The following is a 13,551-nucleotide window of genomic DNA, read 5'->3' on the forward strand; positions in this document are numbered from 1 at the left end:
GCAAATCGACTCATCATTCATGTGGGGAAGAATGATATTCATAAAGAGCAGTCGGAAATTCTTAAAAAGGATTTCAATGAACTTTTTGAAACACTTAAAAGACTGAAAGTTCAAACATTCATCAGTGGACCACTCCCAGCAAGAGGAACAAACAGGTTTTCACGGTTGCTTGGGCTTAATACATGGCTGCAAAAAACCTGCAATATAAAAGGAGTGAACTTTATTGACAACTTCAATCTTTTCTGGAGTCAGAGGCAACTGTTTCAACAGGATGGCCACCACCCAAACAAACTTGGTTCAAGAGTGCTAAAGGACAATATCTACTTCTCCCTCCGTCATCCTTCTGCAATGTGTGCCAATCCACTCAACCTGAATGGCACACACACACCTGGATACAGTATGAATGACCACAGGATTTCACTTCAGCACCTGAATGGACATGCGGTTGACACATCACACAAGGACAGTGATAACACCACTCAGCCACAACAACCTCTGCTCACGGACACAATCTCAGCTGAGCCCTGCCCACAGAGCTCACCACAGACAGACTATGACATACCAGCACTGCTCCAAGATACAGCACCCAAGGATGACTTTCTGGAAAACAGCCAGGGAAACCAGGACAGCATATTACAGCCTCCAATAACACTAGAGCAACAATCCTTCTCACCGGAAACATTATCACTCTCTCCAGCATCTACACTTCTGTGCTTCTCAGAGAAAATGGAACAACTGGTGCATGCTGGAACTAGACTATCCCACTCTTTTGCTGCGAGCCCCCAGATACCAACCAAAAAACGCCAGGCCCCACAACCACCAAAGCCTGCGGGCCCAGCTCGCCCTCCCCCTCCCCCTGTGAGAGCTCTTCGGCCTCTGCCACAGCGCCAGGGCCCACACCCTCCTCCAGCGGCTCGAGGTGAACCAAAAACAACTGATACCAGCTCTCAGTGATATGCGTCGGGTCCCCGCTATGATAACAATAACTTTCTCAAATGTTTACAGAACAAGCGGGAACCCAGTGTGCCTGTATCTTTTTCTATTGCTGTTCGATTACATGATAGAAAGTCTAAGGCCTTCAAAAGCCATACAGCAAACCCATCTAATCTGGTGACTATTACACGACATACCAAGATTGCTGTGGGGACAAAAAGTAAGACTGTTAAGTTAGCACTTTTAAACATCCGCTCACTTAAAAATAAATCACTTTTAGTCAACGACTTAATAACCACATGCAACCTGGATTTTATGTTGCTAAATGAAACTTGGCTAGAAGATAGTTGCAGTGCAACAGTAGTCAATGAAACAGCCCCTCCTAACTTTACTTTTATGAATGTCTGCAGAGCTGTCAGAAGAGGTAGGGGTTTAGCTGCTCTTTATAAAGATGTCTATCAATGTAAGCAAATATCATTTGGGAATTACCCGTCTTTCGAATATCTGGGTATTGTGTTAAAAGGTGCTCAACACATTTTACTTATCATTGTTTACAGGCCTCCAAAATACTCTCCAGCTTTTGCTGAGAACTTAACAGAACTGTTATCAACAATTTCCTCAGAGTTTGACTGCTTTGCCATTGCTGGAGATTTTAACATTCACATAGATAATGCAGAAAACAATATGGCAAAAGAAATCAAAACTGTTTTAAAAACTTTTGATCTGACTCAGCATGTACATGGACCCACACATAATCGTGGACACACTCTAGATTTACTTATCAGTAAGGGTCTAAACATTTCATCAATTGTTATTAAGGATGTAGCACTGTCTGATCATTTTTGTATTTTCTTTGATATATTGATCTCTCCTGCCATTGAAGCTAGATCTGTGTCTGTCAAGAAGAGATGCTTAAATGAGAACACTAGTGTACTATTTATGAAGGCTATATCTTTAACACCAAGCATTTCTGCTGACTCTGTTGATTTTCTCCTTGATTCTTTTAACTCAAAAGTTAAGAGTGTAATTGATGATATTGCTCCTGTGAAAGTCAGGAAGAAGAGTGGCAGACAAAAAGCACCTTGGAGAAACTCAACAGCAGTGCAAAATATGAAAAGACAATGCAGAAAAGCAGAGCGCATGTGGCGGAAGACAAAACTTGTAGTCCATTATAACATCTACAAAGACAGCATCCATGCTTTCAATAAGGAACTAAGCAAAGCTAGACAGACTTTCTTCTCGAATATTATAAACAGCAATATAAACAACACGCGCTCTCTTTTTGCTACTGTAGAGAGACTGACAAACCCCCCAAGCCAGATTCCCAGTGAAATGCTCTCAGTGAGAAAGTGCAGTGAGTTTGCTTCCTTCTTCTCTGAGAAAATCAATAATATCAGAAAGGTGATCAGCTCATCCTTGAGTTGCGCTGGGGTCAGGCAGATCAGACAACAGCAGGAGAAAGTAGCCACTATGTCTGATTTCGAAGAAATTGATGGCAAAATTTTGGAAGAAACCGTACAGCACCTAAAAACATCAACCTGCGCCTTGACGCACTTCCCACATCTTTTTTCAAAAATGTGTTACACAGCTTAGAAGCAGATCTCCTAGAAGTGGTAAATGCCTCACTTCTCTCTGGGAGTTTTCCGACCTCCCTGAAAACTGCTGTTGTCAAGCCCCTCCTGAAAAAGAGCAATCTGGATAAGACCATATTAAACAACTATAGACCGATCTCAAATCTTCCTTTCATAGGCAAGATCATTGAAAAAGTTGTCTTCAATCAGCTGAACAAATTCTTAAGCTCGAATGGATACTTTGACCATTTTCAATCTGGTTTCCGACCGCACCACAGTACAGAGACCGCGCTCATAAAGATAATAAATGATATTCGCTTAAATACTGATACAGGCAAATTATCAGTGCTGGTACTACTCGACCTCAGTGCTGCATTTGACACTGTCGATCACAAAATACTTCTTGACAGGCTGGAAAACTGGGTCGGGCTTTCTGGGATAGTCCTAAAATGGTTCAGGTCATACTTAGGAGGCAGAGGTTATTATGTGAGTATAGGAGACCATAAGTCTGAGTGGACATCCATGACATGCGGAGTCCCTCAATGCTCAATTCTTGCGCCACTCCTATTCAACCTGTACATGCTCCCAATTAGCCAAATAATGAGAAAGAACCAAATCGCTTACCATAGCTATGCAGACGACACACAGCTCTACTTATCCCTATCGCCTAACGATTACAGCCCCATTGACTCCCTTTGCCAATGCATTGATGAAGTAAACAATTGGATGTGCCAAAACTTTCTCCAGTTAAACAAAGACAAAACTGAAGTCATTGCGTTTGGAAACAAAGATGAAGTTCTCAAGGTGAACGCATACCTTCAGTCTAGGGGTCAGACAACTAAAAATCAAGTCAAGAATCTGGGTGTGTCTCTGGAGTCAGACCTTAGTTTCAGTAGTCATGTCAAAGCAATAACTAAATCAGCATACTATCACCTGAAAAATATTGCAAGAATTAGATGCTTTGTTTCCAGTCAAGACTTAGAAAAACTTGTGCATGCTTTCATCACCAGTAGGGTGGATTATTGTAATGGACTTCTCACTGGCCTTCCCAAAAAGACCATAAGACAGTTGCAGCTCATACAGAACGCTGCTGCTAGGATTCTGAGCAGAACCAGAAAATATGAACACATCACACCGGTCCTCAGGTCTTTACACTGGCTGCCAGTTACATTTAGGATTGATTTTAAAGTATTATTACTGGTATATAAATCATTCAATGGCCTAGGACCTCAATACATTGCAGATATGCTCACTGAATACAAACCCAACAGATCACTCAGATCATTAGGATCACATCGGCTAGAAATACCAAGGGTTCACTCTAAGCATGGCGAGTCCGCTTGTAGCTACTATGCCAGCCGCAGCTGGAACCAGCTTCCAGAAGAGATCAGATGTGCTCCTACAGTAGTCACATTCAAATCCAGACTGAAAACACATCTGTTTAACTGTGCATTTACTGAATGAGCACTGTGCAACTGTTCGTCCGACTGTTTGTACTGTATTTTATTTTATGTTTTAATTATTCTGATTTCACTTGATTATTTCTGTATTTTATCTTTTATTCTAAACTGTTTTAATTATTCTGATTTCTTTTGATTATTTTAATTTCTTCTATGTAAAGCACTTTGAATTACCATTGTGTATGAAATGTGCTATATAAATAAACTTGCCTTGCCTTGCCTTGCCTTACTGACATCAGAAGTGGAACACAGGGAGAGACCTGGTACACCACTATCTATTTCAGGATCAGATGAACAGTCATCTAGCAGCATCCCGGCTGTACAGGTTCTACAGAGGGCCACATCTAGAAGTGGATCTCCGGCCCTGCTAGTATCGGAATTGACAACTTCTGGGGAGAGGGAAAGGCCCTCCAGGTCCCGTAGTCCGAGGGAGGAGAGGGCGAGACCAGCTGGGAAGGAGACAAGGAGCAGGACACAGACAACAGACATTGGGGAGAGGCTGATGTCTATTCTTCAAGAACCAGTGCCAAAGCCACACATGCCTGATGGGGAGCTGGATGAGTGTTACCACTTCGCATTGAGTCTTGTGCCAATGCTACATAGACTTGATCATGACAGCAGGCAACATGCCAAAATAACTATATTAAGCACTCTCCACAACATCGGGAAAGGCACAGCTCAGCAACACAGTACTGTGCCCCAACAAAATACAGCTGGTTGGCAACCCATTCAGCCAGCACCCAACACACAACAACCTCCCCCACCTCAGAACATCACAGGACACTCCATTCACACCTCCAGGCCTGTAGGTTTTCAGCCCCACCCCTCCAAAAAAAATTCCCAGACAAACAAGGCCATTCACTCAAATGCTGTCCTCCACCGACACACAATGGGAAGATAGTGGCACAGGGTTGTCTTACTACACTGACGTGTAGTAAAGTTGCATTAATGTAAATAGTTTTGTAAATAGTTGTGTGAATTTTTTTGGAGAAATCCCTTTTTTATTATTTAATAAAATAGTTTTTTTTTATATCTACATTTTGGTTATATCTATTATGGCCATAGTTATATATACTGTAGTTATTGTGTGTTGTATTTTATTCTGGCAAGTTGATATGTCTAAAAAAATGTCTTTCTGTTTGATACATTTATAATAAAATGTTTATTAAGCTTGTGGTCAGTGATTTATTGTCTGTGAACTTACCTCAGTCCAACAGCCAGTCTCTGCTTGGGTTCTATGGCAGCTCTGTAATTTGTAGATTGTCTGGCCAGTTCAGGGCCAATGATCGACAGAATTTCATCCATCTGCTCTGCACTCATCCGAAAATACTGATGATGTCGTTGGTTGTCCAGCTTCAGCTCAGCCACAAGGTGAAAAAAATCCCCCTGTTGTCTCCTTCGCTGGTTGAGGGGATGCACCCAATACCGACTCCTTCTCCTCCCATCCCCCCGTAGTCTTTCAAGTAGGAGAAGAAATGCAAGGGTTCTCCGTCTGCTTACAGGCACTGCATGTGAGATATAGGGGAGAGCCGTGACGATTGGAACAATTTTCAGATATATGTCATTTTAAAATATAACGTTACAGACAGAAATAATTTGTTGTTCTATCAATACCAGGTTATCTTGTTAAAATGTGGAACGACTTCAGTGTAATTTTTTACTTTTTAATTGTGTGAAATTTAGGCTATACCTACCAAGTAGGAAATAACAACAGAAAAAACTAATAGAAAGAATTCACTTAATTAAGTAACCCACTTACCCATTGTAGAAGCTCAAAGAGGAAAATTGAAGAAAAAAAATCAATAAGGTAGCACAATTAACTGTGTGCTCCTGAGCCAAAAGAAGACAAATGAACAACAAATAAACAACGCTCCGATTTTGAGGAAAAATGAAGACGTCACCAACGCTCCGCTGCTGAAACGCGTCTGAGACGCTTCCAGTGGACTTTGACGCCGAGCTAGGGACGCATCAAAAACGTGTCGCTGACGTTCCGCGCCGTAGACGGATCCAGTGGATTTTAGGGGTCAGGCTATACATATAAGCAAGTATTTCTTTACAAAGACTTTTGAAAAATTTGTTTTTAGAATTTGGTGGTCATAAACACATTTGAAATTTGTTCAAAGCCCAAACTGAATAATTAAAAACAAGTTTGATGGGTACATTTTCTATAAAATGTTATTTTCTTTATGTTAGTCTTCATTTCCTTTTCAGAAATACTGCAATTCTTTTTAAAACACACTAGACATGCAAATTTTATGCGTTTTGGGCACTTTTTGTGTGAAATCATATTAATTGTGTCCATCAAAAGTGTGCTTTCACTTTAATTGAGCGTGAGCAGCGCAGCAAAAATAGACTCGAAGCCGAAACCCCCGCTTCACTGCTGCTCACGCGACGCTCCTGCTTGACGCTCACGGTACTGATCCACTTTTGCGACACGACTGAAGCGTGGTGTCGCACGCCTCTCCACATTTGTAAGTTGATGGGCGTTCCTCAAGTTTACCGCTATGGGCGTGGTTTTGACCCAGCGGCCAGTCTAGAACAAAGGCCCCTCGAGAGACTACTTCTATTGGATAGACGCGTCGCGTTTGACGGATTCATTTGCATAAAGATGGGAATCGGCCAGCTTTTTGACGCGCAGCATTTTTCCAAATGAAGCGCCGCCTTCCCGGGATGCTTTGCGGGCGCGTTAAAGTCGCGTGACGTCACCCATAGGAATAAAGTGGAGTGCGGCGCGACTGAAGTGTCGCACGGACAAGTGGATCAGCACCGTCACGCACTGCTCCTGCTCGCGGTGTGAACGCACTCACGGTACTGATCCACTTTTGCGACACGACTGAAGCGTGGTGTCGCACACCTCTCCACATTTGTAAGTTGATGGGCGTTCCTCAAGTTAACCGTTATGGGCGTGGTTTTGACCCAGCGGCCAGTCTAGAACAAAGGCCCCTCGAGAGACTACTTCTATTGGATAGACGCGTCGCGTTTGACGGATTCATTTGCATAAAGATAGGCATCGGCCAGCTTTTTGACGCGAAGCATTTTTCCCAAATGAAGCGCCGCCTTCCCGGGATGCTTTGCGGGCGCTTTAATGTTGCGTGACGTCACCCATAGGAATAAAGCGGAGTGCGGCGCGACTGAAGTGTCGCACGGACAAGTGGATCAGTACCGTCATTGATTAACGGTACTGATCCACTTTTGTGACACTACTGAAGCATGGTGTCGCACGCCTCTCCACATTTGTAAGTTGATGGGCGTTCCTCAAGTTTACCGCAATGGGTGTGGTTTTGACCCAGCGGCCAGTCTAGAACAAAGGCCTCTCTTTTTGACGCGCAGCATTTTTCCCAAATGAAGCGCCGCCTTCCCGGGATGCTTTGCGGGCGCTTTAAAGTTGCGTGACGTCACCCATAGGAATAAAGCGGAGTGCGGCGCGACTGAAGTGTTGCACGGACAAGTGGATCAGTACCGTCAAAAAGCTGGCCGATGCCCATCTTTATGCAAATGAATCCTTCAAACGCGACGCGTCTATCCAATAGAAGTAGTCTCTCGAGGGGCCTTTGTTCTAGACTGGCCGCTGGGTCAAAACCACGCCCATAACGGTAAACTTGAGGAACGCCCATCAACTTACAAATGTGGAGAGGCGTGCGACACCACGCTTCAGTCGTGTAGCAAAAGTGGATCAGTACCGTGATGCGCAGCATTTTTCCAAATGAAGCGTCGCCTTCCCGGGATGCTTTGCGGGCGCGTTAAAGTCGCGTGACGTCACCCATAGGAATAAAGCGGAGTGCGGCGCGACTGAAGTGTCGCACGGACAAGTGGATCAGTACCGTCACATGCACGCCAAAAAAAATACGCGCTGCTCACGCGCCGCTGACGCTTGCGGTGTGAAACGGCCGTCAGAAGTGAAGGTAGTTTTAGTGATTACTGATTTCAGTATTGCCTCTGCCCTTTAGATTGTTTCAATTTGCCATAAACAAATAAATGTTTTTTATGTGCTCTACAGGTAGTACCACAGAACTTCAAGAAGGTAAAGTTGACTTGAATCACTTAAGTAATTGTAAATATCAGGTTTAGGTTTTTATATAAATCATTATTTGGTAGCCAATATCCCAAATGTGTCATGTTTTAAACTTCTGTATTTTGTAGTTTCACCAAGTTCACCAGAGCCTGACACAGATTGCTGGGGACGGACAAACATACGTGCCAGGAAGGAAACCTCAGATTTCCAGTTGCAAACCAACCAAACCCACTGGTATGTTTTCACATAAGGAACATGATGTTCAAATGTATTATATACTGCCCTGATCAAAGCAGACAAAAGGCTGTTTTGGTTATAAACATAGTTATGAAAACATTTATAGATTTTATCTAAAAATTCGACATCAGTGTCTTTTATTGTTACTGTTTTGGTTTGATCATGTTTTGGATGGGACCCAATCACCAGATGAAATCATAGGTGCAGTGGGTAAAACGGTGTTGAAAAGATCTGACTTGATGTCTTTAGGATTGAACCAGGAAGTGGAGGCAACAGTTAGTGGATATGTTACACAACTTTATTTTAATATATTTTAAGTAACTTGTGATCTATTTTTTTACCTAACATTCCTGATCCTTATGCAATAGGTGATGAACTGTTGCCTTTCTCAGTTATCCCACATTGCTGGAGAGAAGGTATTATGGGTGTCATTGACAAACCTGTTTAATATAAACTAATGATGATATTACATGATATTTGTTCTCTTAAAATTTAAGTTATAAAGTGTTTTTTTCTTTTTTTATAGGGGAAGGATGTTCATGTTCTTGATTCATATGTGGTGGCCACTTGGCAACCACCTCTGAATTGTGATCCATTTCTGTCCCTGCCGGTAAGTAGTTTTAGAAATGTTTGGTTTGATGTCCTGCTTTAAAGGGACAGGTCACCCAAAAATTTCACCCAAAAATACTGGTTTGAAACAACTTGAGGATGAGTAAATAATGACATAAAATTGATAGTTCTCCCCAAATTTTAAAGTAATTTATTATCGCTGCTTATTGTAATTTCTCAGATGAATTGCCACATTACAACAATATGCTCTGTTTGTTGTTCCTCTGTTCACTCCAACAGACTGATGCATCCTCAAAAGACTGCATCCTATTTCCTATATGCAAATCAGGTCACTGGACCCTATGTGTAAGTTGTTGATTTCTTCAAATATCCTTTGTTTAATTTTGGAAATATTTTAATCATTGTTTTCGTCCAAGGTGTTGAATGTTCATTTCTATGGTAATCATAATTAGGCATATTTATTCGTTTTCCCTCTTTGCTGAAATAAGCACCATCTCCGGCTACCTCCTCCTCTCACTTAATCCACTCACTTAACACTACCCAACAACTACAATAACTGTGAACTGGACTTTGCATTGTTGCAGCACACACAATTATACACATTTTCTGGTTAATAGTGATTCTTTGCCTCATATGCCCTTTCCTAGTTTGTTTTGTCACTTTCCCTGTTTCTTGCTATTGTTGATCTCGCTTAATCTGTCTATTATGCATATTATCAAACATTGCAATAATGTGCCGGACCTTGCATCGCTACAGCACATACAAGTATCCTCTCTTTTCCTGGTTACTATTGATTCTCCGCCTCATACACCTTGTTTTTTTTCTTGGTTGATATCTGCCGCTGTGCCCGGTTTGAAAAAATATGCTCTTGTTGATCTCTTATACCTCATGAAATTGCACTGTCGACTGATGCCCTAATGTAATTTTGTTGTATCACTGCAATGACAATAAATTATTACTAATCTCTTTTTTCTTACTAATCTTTAACTTAACTAAAATTATTTTAAAATGTATTTATTTAAAATTATTACTTTCTAACTTTGCTAATAAGCTAATAGAAGGTCAAGTCTGAAGAAGACTCTCATCAGTCTGTTTTCTGCTGACCAAGTTACTACAGGTTACAGGGGTCAAACACTAAGTGACTTGCGTGATCGGATTCACAGAACTGTACTTTTATGTATTTCTTTAGTGAATAAAGTGAAAATTATCTGTACTACTTTCTGAGGAGGGAATGTTTCAGTATGTTTTGGTAGTCTGTGCTCAGGCCCTCTACAACTTTGGAGGAACTGTGATTCCCTTGTGCTTTTGTGTGTGTTGAATGCTCTGTGCAGGTTTTGTGATATGCAACAACAGACCCCGAGACATTTCTACGTCCTCCGAGGTAATCACCGGACCAAGTCTTGGACTCGGATGACAGTTATCTTGATTAATGTGGACTTACCCTCCTATCTATCCATCAGTGTAGAATTGTTTAGACTTTTTCTAAGCCAATCAGAAGTAGCCAACATGTATACACTGATGTCATTCATGCCTTTAGAAATGGTATAACTGGTGTGAGATTTTGTGTACGGTAGTAGAGTCTCTGGCCTGTAACCTCCTCGATGAAACTGCAAACTATTCTTCAGTAAATGTTTACTTATTTGATTGAACTCACGACTCTTGGTCTTTCATCATATCTGGTCCTGGGTCTTTAAGCTGTTATCCCCTGACACAAGAAACATGGTAAATCTTGTTAAACCATTGGTAAATTCGCTGACCAGGAAAAAGGTGGATATATTTCATTATTTAACAAGTTTACTCATTCATAAGTTACATTTATACATGTAAAAATTCATAATTTCAAGTGTAGCCTTTTTGTTTGTTTTATTACGTCTATGATCTTTGTAACTTGATTTTAATCAAATAATATAAAAATTACTAATAGAAGCATTTTATGTAAATAAGTACTAAAATTATATATATTATATATAATATATTAACAATAATAAAATAATATATAATTATAATGATATAATTTATTTGCCTGGCTAAAAGCGGCATACACCTCCGACTTCCGGTTATTAGCGGCAGCTGACGACGTTTTATTGGCAGCTACTTCCTGCTGCCGATTTTTTCGCTGAACCCCTACTGGAATTTTTCCGAAATTCTCCAGCTGCAGCCCCGCAGACTCACCTCCGGCTAGACACCACTGGCTGGACACCAGTGGATAGACAGCCTACGTCATTTCCATTTTCTCCCATTCCGTTTCGCCGCTAATTTCCGTTTTCACCACTGGATTGACATATTTATTTTATATTTTAACCTCTGGATTGATATATTTTATATTTTCACCTATGGATAGACAGCATATTTATTTTCTGTTTTCACCAGTGGATAGACAGTATTCTTTGGAGGCTTATTTGCACACGTCTTTTCCGTATTGTCATTTCACGTTTATGACTTAAAATATAATATAAAAGCTGTGTGCAAATTGAAATATGATCTTTATCATATCTCTTTACATAAAAACAATTCTCAATAATATAATTTATTATATATATTTATTATATATATTATATTAATATATATTAATATAATATATATTATAACATCAATAATTCATGAAAACTGCATTCACAAGAACCACCTCGAAAATATATATTGTTCAGATCATATCACATATCACTCAATATTTAGTGACTTAAATTCAGCCTAGATCAATGGACTATAACGTTTTGTCAATACAACAGACTTGTACATGTTAATTGACCACAGTTTTTTGCCTTGCCCAGTTGGATTTTCAAATCTTATTTTTTTTTTTTTTGTAAATGTAACCACTTCTGTTTTTAAAATATACGTAGATTCACATGGTCAGACAATTTACCAAACAATCCAGATCAAATTAACACTTCATGGTTTTGCAATATTTATTGGAAATTACACAATCTAATAAGTAAAATTAGTCAAATCTGACCATGAGAAAGAAGATGCAGCTGGATGCCTCTCAAATAAGGTCCCATGGTGGTCCACCGGAAGGGGAGGGACTTAGGCTCTCTATGAAGCTGCAGACTCGGAGCCAAGGGGGTAATCCATCAGCCGGAAGTTGAAGCCTCGCGGGAGCCGCCATTGTAGCAGAACTTCACCTGCTGTTAGCATTCCATTGACTCCCATTCATTTTGGCGTCACTTTGACAGCGAATAACTTTACATCTGAGGCGTCCAAAGACTTCATTTGTCCATTATTTATTTCTAAATAAACACGACAATGTATAAAAGGCTCCATTACTTTGTATCTTACGTTATGGCCCCGTCAAAGCCGTTTTTGTTAAAAAACAGGCTAACGATTGCGTCATAACCACGCAACTTTATGTCGCACAACAGAGATGGCCGTTTCTCAATATGCGTTCTTGTCTGTACTTATGTTCTTGTGGACTTGTGAAACCTCATCAGTCGCTGCCCAAGTACTGTCTCAATACACAAGTTTGCATTTTGGCAAGAACGGTTAAAAATCCCGGAAGTGTTCTTGACACGCCCATTTTACCGAGGATGCATCGGTTGGTAACTTGTGTGAACTTGACGGCAGAAATATCCCAGCATTCATTTCGGCATTCAAGGAAGGAGCAGGGAGCAGAAAGGCAGAACAACAGTAAGTCGTTTTTCTACAATTTCGTATGCTATTTCATCACTAAATTCACTTCTGAGAACATACTGTGTAGATTTCAGATATTGCCATTTTTACGAAAATTTATGGCGAATCGAAAATATGCTCAAACATTTTTGGTAGTGAAGAATCTCCATAAGCGCACGCGGGTGTAGCTAGCGAGCCAACGGGCCAGTCATGCTAAAAACCTGGCTGTTATCATCAATAATTCTTGTTATGTTTGGGTACTGAAGACGGCGCTGTGCGGGGGGTATAGCGCAATACCAGTAAGAACACCGCCTCAAACTGTCAGCAGCTAGCAAGAGCGTTCTCCCCAAGAACACAAGTCCGTTCTTTGCATTCTTGGTTTTGAGAAACGGCCAATAGGCTTGTTTGAGATGAGCAAAATCTGCGCAGAACCGATCACCGGTGATCAGCGCGTCATGCATGCCGGTTAGAAATGTGTCCAGGTCACTGATCTAATTTAGTAATTTAGTAACTGAGTAATTTAGTAAAATACTTACTCAGACCTCTTTGACTAAAGTGGAACAGAGTAAAAACAACATATTCATATATATTAATATATATGTCAACATTAATTTAAAAAAAATAACCTAAACTGCGCTGTATTGACACCAAAAGTGGAGTGTAAAGTTGACTCATTTAAACGATTCGTCATACTGAATGAAAACACTAACACAGGAGCGTCGGAGTCAGAATGGTTAATTTAAAAAGCCGATGCAAAAGAGTCATTTGTTAAATGAACACTTATGCTACAAGTTAACATAATGTTACTGAGGTGTTGAAGGAAACCAGCTAATCCGTATCATAAGGCACATTTCGATTAATTGTGCAGACCTGCACGTTAGCCTTGTAAATAACGTTAATGAATAGTCTCACCTTCCTCCGGACAAGTTCATCGTCGTCTACTATTCTTTCTTAATGGACGATCATATCCAAGCCAAAGTTCAGGATATGGATTTTCCGTTGTTGGTTGTCTGTCCACAAAGTGGAATGAGCATACATGGATATTACGGGGCGGTAATTTCAAATTAAGTGCTGCGAGCCATTGTCTTTTGCCCTCGTTGTCGGATGGCATCTTGTGCAATTTAAACGGTTTGGGGCAGTTACATTCCGCTCTTGTTGTTGG

At 40.7% G+C, this 13,551-nt stretch overlaps 1 long non-coding RNA gene across 1 annotated transcript; it reads left to right on the forward strand.

Moving 5' to 3' along the window:
- Positions 1-8,373: 8,373 nt before the first annotated feature.
- LOC143707256 (uncharacterized) lies at positions 8,374-9,195 on the forward strand. Its single transcript, XR_013193138.1, has 4 exons — positions 8,374-8,488; positions 8,582-8,629; positions 8,740-8,823; positions 9,063-9,195. It is a non-coding gene; the product is annotated as an uncharacterized LOC143707256 (long non-coding RNA).
- The last annotated feature ends 4,356 nt before the right edge of the window (positions 9,196-13,551 follow it).

This window comes from Siphateles boraxobius, unplaced genomic scaffold (genome assembly GCF_051911475.1).
Source record: "Siphateles boraxobius isolate OS27281-9 unplaced genomic scaffold, OSU_SipBor_1 41, whole genome shotgun sequence".
NCBI lineage: Eukaryota > Metazoa > Chordata > Actinopteri > Cypriniformes > Leuciscidae > Siphateles > Siphateles boraxobius.